The sequence below is a fragment of the Ailuropoda melanoleuca genome, chromosome 2 (assembly GCF_002007445.2).
Source record: "Ailuropoda melanoleuca isolate Jingjing chromosome 2, ASM200744v2, whole genome shotgun sequence".
In the NCBI taxonomy this organism is placed as follows: Eukaryota; Metazoa; Chordata; class Mammalia; order Carnivora; family Ursidae; genus Ailuropoda; species Ailuropoda melanoleuca.
Window position 1 is genome coordinate 16,264,626 of NC_048219.1, and position 8,336 is coordinate 16,272,961.

Here is an 8,336-nt window from a genome sequence, read left to right on the forward strand (position 1 = left end):
ATGCCAATATTTGCAATATATCATTCAAATTAATTTCACCTGTTGCTCTTTACTTTTTTAAAATAGACTTTATTTTTTCAACCACATTTAGGCCACAGACAAACTGAATGGCAAATCCAGAGAGTTTCCATATACCTCCTGCCCCATAGATAACACAGCCTCCCCTGCCACCATCACCCTGGACCACAGTGGTACATGTTACCATCAATAAACTTTCATGAACCCATCATCATCATCATCATCGGAAGTCCATAGTTTATATTAAGGTTCACTTTTTTTTTTAAAGATTTTATTTATTTATTTGACAGAGAGAGAGACAGCCAGCGAGAGAGGGAACACAAGCAGGGGGAGTGGGAGAGGAAGAAGCAGGCTCCCAGCGGAGGAGCCTGACGTGGGGCTCGATCCCATGACTCCGGGATCACGCCCTGAGCCGAAAGCAGACGCTTAATGACTGAGCCACCCAGGCGCCCCAAGGTTCACTTTTAATGTTGTACATTCTGTGGGTTTTGATAAGTGTGTAATGACATTTATCCACCATTCAGAATACTGCCCTAAAAATACTCTGTGCTCTGCCTATCCATCCCTCCCTCCCCCATAACCCCTGGCAACCAATGATGTTTGCTTTTTTATTTTCCTTAATGTGCCTTATAGAAAATTTAACATTATAATTTAGCTTGCACCCCATTTCCATCAGACAGCATCCTCTAGAAGTTCACAGGTCTGCCTCTCTTCCTCTCTTCAGGTCTTGGCGCCAAGATCACCTCCTCAGTGAGGTCTCCCTGACCACCCTCCCCTACCTAATATAGCAGTCCCACTGCCATATTTTCCTTTCTGCTTCATTCTTCTTCCTGGCACTTGTTAATAACTGTATCACACCGAAATGTAGTTGCTCATTTAATGTCTGTCTCCCCTACTAGGCTTAAGGTTTTGTGGGCACAGATACATCCTCTGTCTTGCTTTTCACTGTGTCCCAGCTCCTCTAACAGTAGCTGGCACACAGTAGGCTCCCAATAAGTACTCGTTTAATTAATTAATTAATTAATTCCAATATTGCTAAAGCCAAAAATGTCTTGAGCCAAGTAACTGAAAAGACAATGATGACAACAACGAGAAGTGACAGCAGAAGTCTCTCTGGCAACTCTTGAGAGTAAGGAATCTTCTTTACCAATCTTCTTGGTGTCTCTCTGGCCTGAAGTGGCCCAGGTCTATGCCAAAACCAGTCCCCAGGGCCAGAGGAAAAGCCTATCACCCACTGCCTTAGGCATCGCCATTTTCACTCCTTTCCATGCTCAACTTTTCAGCCACTTCCTCCTAACTGAACACCTCCTCCCCGCTGTCCCATGACACTCTTCTACTTTTCCTCCTACCTCTTAGGGTCCGGTGTTGATGCAGCTCAGGGCTCTGTCCTCCTCCCTCCTCACTCTTCACTTGCCCTTGGTGAGCTCAACATGGACGCTCAACTTTCTGTCCTTGTCCTCATGCAGACACCTCCCCCGCAGCCCCAGATCTAGTTCTGGCCTTGATCTTTCTCCTGAACTCCAGGTCTGGGTATCTCCACTGAGCATCCCAAGGGTACTTTGAAGGTAGCATGTCTGAAAATGAACACGGTATCTTTCTCCCCAAACCTGTTCCTCCTTCTGTATAAACTTAGAAAATGACACTTAATCTGTATGAGACAGAAATCAGGAAGTTATGCTTGGCACCTCTTCTCCCTCGCCCTCTACATCCAGTTCATCCTTAAGTCCTGTTGATGTCCTTTTTTTCTTAAGTAAACTCTTAAACTCTACCCCCAATGTGGGGCTTAAACTCATGACCCCAAGATCAAAAGTCGTGTGCATTATTGACCAAGCCAGCCACACACCCCTGTTGATGCCCTTTTATTTTTTTATTTTTTAAAGATTTTATTTTTAAGCAATCTCTACACCGAATGTGGGGCTCGAGCTCACAATCCCGAGATCAAGAGTCACACTCTCCACTCACTGAGCCAGCCAGGTGCCCTATTATTGCCTCTTTAAAGGTCTTTGATTCCTTACAATTCTCCCCATCTTCACTGTTACCATTCTTGTCCAGGCTTGTCAGGACAAGTTGAAATGTCTTTTCACTGGCACCCATCAATAGCTTTCTCACACTCAATTTAACCTCCTTATAGTCTATTCTCCTCCCAGCACCCAGAATGATTTGTTTTCTAGAACACCTATTGGATTAAGTCCCTGCCCTATTTGAAATGTCAGAATGGCTGTCATCAAAAAGACAAGAGATAACAAGTGTTGGTGAGGATATAGAGAAAATGAAACCCTTATGCACTGCTGGTGATGATGTAAACTGGTACAGCTACTGTGGAAAAAAGTATAGAGGTTTCTCAAAAAATTAAAAGCAGAACTACCATATGATCCAGGAATCCCACTTCTGGGTATATACCCAACAGAAATGAAAACAGAGTGTCAAAGAGATCTCTGCACTCCTATGTTCACTGTACATTATTCACAACAGCCAAGATACGGAAACAACCTAACTGTCCATCAACAGACAAATGGATAAAGAAGATGTGGTATATATGTGCAACAGAATATCATTCAGCCATGAGAAAGAAGGATGTCCTGCCATTTGGACAACATGCATGGATATCGGGGGCATTATGCTAAGTGAAATAAACCAGACAGAGAAAGACCAAGACTGTGTGGTATCACTTATATGTGGAATTAAAAAAAAGGGGGGGGGTCAAAGTTATAGAAACAGAGAGTAGAAAAGTAGTTGTCAGGGGCTGGGAGGTAGGGGAAAGAGGGACAGGTTGGTAAAAGTGTACAAACTTTCAGCTATAAGAGGAATAAGTTCTGAAAATCTAATGTGAAATATGGTGACTATAGTTGAGAAATTGTATTACATAATTAAAATTTGCTAAGAGTTGAACTCAAGTGTTTTCATCCCCCCCAAAATTGTGTGTGTGTGTGTGTGTGTGTGTGATGATGGATGTGGAGGGAATCCTTCCACATGTGTGTGTATGCCAAGTCACCATGATGTTCACTTTAAGTATCTTACAATTTTATTTGTCAACTATACCTTAATAAAGCTGAAAAAAAAAAAGAAAACCCAAACAATCCAACCCTCCAATGGCTTCACGTGGAGCTTGGGAGAGAATCTAAAACCCAACATTCTCCATAATTTCTCCTAACTACTTCTCAAGACTCATTTTGGACAACTGGCCCCCTAGCACTCTCCATGCCAATTATTGTGAACTTCTTTCAATTTCTTGAGCATTAGATACTCTCTCTCAGCTTCAGGTCTTTGTACGTACTGATCTCTCTGCTGGTAAGTCTCTTCCTCTGCTGTTCTCACTTCATTGATTCATTCATTCAAGCTCATTCATTCAACAAGTGTCTACGCAAGCCTGTGGTGTGCCAGGCACTGTAGGGACACAGCAGTGAACAGCACAGACAGCGTCCTTTCCTGGAGCATCCTGGTGGGGGAGACAGAAAAGAAACAAGTAAACAAATAAGCAAGATAATGACAAAGTGATAATTGTTACAAAGAAAATAAAGATGTTTAACAGAGGTGGTTACTTTAGATGAGTGGTCAAAAAAGGCCCTTTTTAGGGGTGAATTTTAAGCTGAGTCCTTGGATAATGTAAAGGGCACCGATTATACAACATTTTATTTTTTTATTTTTTATTTTTTAAAGATTTTTTATTATTTATTCAACAGAGATAGAGACAGCCAGCGAGAGAGGGAACACAAGCAGGGGGAGTGAGAGAGGAAGAAGCAGGCTCATAGCAGAGGAGCCTGATGTGGGGCTATCCCATAACGCTGGGATCACGCCCTGAGCCGAAGGCAGACGCTTAACCGCTGTGCCACCCAGGCGCCCCAATTATACAACATTTTAATTTTTTTTTAAATTTTAAGTAGGGTCCATGCCCAACATGGGGCTTGAACTCATGACCCCAAGATCAAAAGTACCATGCTTTACCCACTGAGCCTGCCAGGCACTCCAATTATGCAACATTTTAGAGAAAGGAATTCCAGGCAGCTAAGACAGCTTTGCAAAGCCCTAAAATGGGAATGAGATTCGCTTGTGAGAGGAACAGAAAGAAGGTGTGATGTGTTGGAATCCAGTGAGCAAGGGGTCTTGAGATTAGATCTAAGCAAGGGCCAGATCATTATGGACCATTATAACGAGTTTATATTTTATTCTAAGTGCTACTTGGAACTGTGTGTGGGGTGACATGACATGATTTATGTTTAAAAAGGTTCACTCTTGGCTGTTTCATGGGTTGAAGTGGGTGGGAGCAAGAGTGGAAACAGGAAGAGCATTCAGAAGGCTAGAACAGTTGTCCAGGTGAATGATGGATTAAGGTGGTCACAGAACGATGGAAGAAGCGGATGAGCTCAGGATCCATTATGGAGGTAGTTTGTCAGCCCTTGCTGATGTGGAAGAGAATGAGAGAAAAATCAAGAGGAACTACTAGATCTTTGACTTGAGAACATGGTAGGTAGTGGGGCCATTTTTTCTGAGATGGCAGAGATGGGGAGGGAGAGTTTTGTGGGTGGTAGGGGCAGATACCAAGAGCACTATGTGGGACTTTGTGAATTTGAGATGCCTGTCAGATATCTGGATGGGGATAGGGGTGTCAAGGAGGCAATTGGATCTGAATCTGGAGCTGAGATGAGATACAGATGGGATACAAATCTGGATGTCATCAGTGTCCGGATGTGAGCAATCACTCAGTGAAAGGTGGGAGGGAAATGTTCTAGGCAGAACTTAGAAATTTTCAAAGTCCCTCCAAGTTTGGGGAGCCTGTGCTCTTGCCTCTGGATAGCATTACTTCACAGGCCTCCAGCCTCTACTCAGGTCCATGTTTACCTCCACCTTCCATTGGACACCTGTCTGCTGCCAAAGGGTCCAGAGGAATAGGTTGGGATAGAGGATAAAGTGGAAGGACAAGCCAGTATGGAAGATGTAGATAGGTGACCGGAAGAGTTTCCATTTAAGCAAAGACCTAGAAAGACAGGGATGAAAGTCCTGGTAAAATTATCTGGCCTCAAGCTTCTAGGAAGTGTCCCTGTTCTGGGCTCTCCCCAGAGCCCTCCCCATCTCCGCACCATCCTTGAAGTATAATTGCCCTCTTGCTTGTCTGTCTCCCCACCAAGACTGTGAGCAGCATGAGAATGGGGGCCATGCCTGTGTGATTTGGGTTTGAACCAGCCGCACAGAACAAAACTGTGTGCTTGGCACTGAATCCATGCTTAATTACTGTTTGCTGAATGGATGGATTTGAGAGCGAGTGTCATTTTCCTGATGTGGCTGGAAACCTAGGGGCCCAAGCCAGTCTGGGGCCAAGTTCAGGACTCCAAATAGTCCTGGGTAAGAGGTTGTTTTGGTGCCCCTCCGAGGAGAGAACCCTGCCCAGGTGTTTGGGGTGTAAGGCTCCCTAGTTCCAAGGCCACTAACTTCTGGAGGGAGTTAGCAGAGGCCTTCAGTTGGTGAAATGGGGGACAGTAGAGGGGAACACTTACCAAACCCAGAGGACATGGTAGAAGGGAATCATTTTTAAGTGTCTTCCCCCTCCACTATGCCACAAATCCTCAAGGACAAAGACCTGATCAGATTCACTTCTGTGTCCCCTACAGGACGCAGCACTGTCCCCAGCACATAGTATCCCTCAATAAAAGACTGGCTGAAATGAATCGAAGCACAGTAGCCCAAGGTTACTGGCCAGTTACCAGCTGCAAAAAGCTGGGCAAATCCTACCAGCGGCTCAATCCCTGGCAGCACTGCTGGAGTTAGAGCCTGGGGGAGACACAGTGGAATGTCGTAGGTCCTAAGTCCCGAAGCCTCTGGAAGCTCCACCTTCTCACAGCCCACAGCATGAATAATTCAGGACAGGATTGGTGGTCAGATTTGGGAAGGACAATGAGGTTGAGAAGAGGCAAACCTTCCGATGCTCTCCAGTCAGAGAGGGACTTCAGGCTGCCTAGGTGATGAGACAGCCCTGCCCAGGAGCTCTCCCCGGCTGGTCCTGTCTCTGGAGCGCGGGGCCTCAGGTCCCAGCCCCTGCGTTCACTTGCACAGCCAGCCACCAGCACTCTTGCTATGTCTTCCACTTGGCACCCACGTTACCCTCTCACCAGAGAAGGGTTTTTTGCCCTTCTGCTTCTGCCTCACGGTTTCTCAACCCATCCCCACAGGAACTTTCCACCTGGGCGGCCAAATTCTCCTGGGCTGGGGCCTCTGCAGGCTTCTGGGGAGAGACGTCCCACACAGGGACCTGAGCTACCAACCCAGCTATGCTTTGGGTTACATTTGGGGACCCCTGACCTTTCTCTGGAAGTCTAAAAGGTACCTGTGGTCCACAGTGAAGAACCCTTGGCTGAATTAAAGGACTTGGGTTCTTTGCCTTGGTTTCAGATGGTAGAGAGCAATGGTTACAGTAGCATGAGATTTAGACACAGGCCTGGGCTTTAACCCAAGCCCTAAAACTAGCTTGCTTTGTGGGCATCAGCAAGTCGTTTAACCTCTCAAGGTCTCTGTTTCTTTCTTTCTTTTTTTTTTTTAAAGATTTTATTTATTTATTCGACAGAGATAGAGACAGCCAGGGAGAGAGGGAACACAAGCAGGGGGAGTGGGAGAGGAAGAAGCAGGCTCACAGTGGAGGAGCCTGATGTGGGGCTCGAACCCATAACGCTGGGATCACGCCCTGAGCTGAAGGCAGACGCTTAACCGCTGTGCCACCCAGGCGCCCCATGGGTCTCTGTTTCTTTATTGTAAAATAAGAATAATAAAGATACTTACTGCACAGGGTTATGGGGAGGATTTAACAAGATAATGAACACAAAATTCCCCAGGGCATTGCCCAGCACTTAAGAAATTTAATAATGGTGGTTCCTTTCCTTTATTTAATATGGGAGAATGCATTCAGACAGAAACCTAGAAGGTGTCATTGGGTGGAAATCCCCCCCTTCCCATCCCCATTGTCCCTTCCTGGGATCAGAGCCTCATTCCCTTTTACTGGCATAACCACCCACACCCATCTTGTGCCTGTCCTTGGGTTACTTTCACTCTTCTGCTTTCCTTCCTTCCTTGGCTGCTCTTACCATATAACTTACACCAAATTTCTTAGCTTGAAGTTCAAGGGCCTCTAAGTTAGTCCCACCCACATTCTCCTAACCTTTACAGTGAAAAGGAACCCAGGATATGGAGTCTGAGGACATGGATTCTAGTCTGAACCGGCTACTTTTCGTCCTAGATGACTGAGTAAATTATCTAGTCTTAGTTTCTACATCCAGAAATTGGAGATCATAACACTGCCTCAAGGGGTGCACTGTGATTTCTGTCCTCTGTCTGTATTGCTAGGTCCAGTGGAGTCAGTGAGTAGGGACCAAATGCACCTTGCTTATTATTGTATACTTAGCACGGAGACCAGGGCCTGGCACATGGTAGATGTTCAGTACATCTATTTGTTGAAAGGCAGAATGAACAGGATTCTGAGAATCAGATACGGCATGACCCAGGAAAGCACCTCGAATGGTCCTTGCATGGTCCCCCAGGAGGCACACCCAATAGTAGTTGTCGCTATGCAGGCTACTAGTGGAGTGACTTGAGGCAAATACCCTCCCTTCTCCGAAGATATTCACTTATCTGTGCTATGAAAGCACTGAAGGCATTCCTGGCTCGTGTTTTCTGTATTACTAGGCGGAGCATGCAGAAGCAGCTCAATAAATGTTTTCTCAGGAGATGCAGCCTCTTCAGAGGCTCTGAAAGGGGCCGGTGCTGTCTAAACACGAGTCTGAGTTGCCTCCTGGGCCTGGCTCCCCTCTGCCCTTTACCCCGTGGGGAAGATGGGGCCTCCTGACCCCTCCTACACTCAGATCCAGAAGCCCAGCGGGTATGCGGACCGGCTTGGGCGCTCTCCGGAGCGGAAGCAGAAGCCCCAGGAGCAGGGAAAGAATGTGGGTTTGGGGGAAGCGGGCAGAGGAGGGGCAGGCAGGGGAATGGGCCGTTCAAGAACCAGGTCCGTGCTGAGCGACAGCCCGGCAGCCTGGGACAGCGACTCGGGGACCCGCGGTGAGGAGCTTCAAAGGGGCGGGCGGGGGAGTCAGGCCCGGGTCAGCGAGCGGCCGCGGGGCCCCGGCGGAGAGGGCGCGGGAGCACAGGGCGGGGAATGTGGGGGTGTGAGTTGGGCCGGGGACCCGGCGGCCGCACGGGAGGAGTTGCAGAGGGAGGGACCCAGAGAGAGGGCCCGGGGACAGCAAGAGGACGCGGGGGGCAGCGCGGAGGGGGCGCCGGGCTGCGGCCGGGCAGGGGCGCGCGGGGAGCAAGGCAGCGGCCCGCGGGTGGGGTGCAGG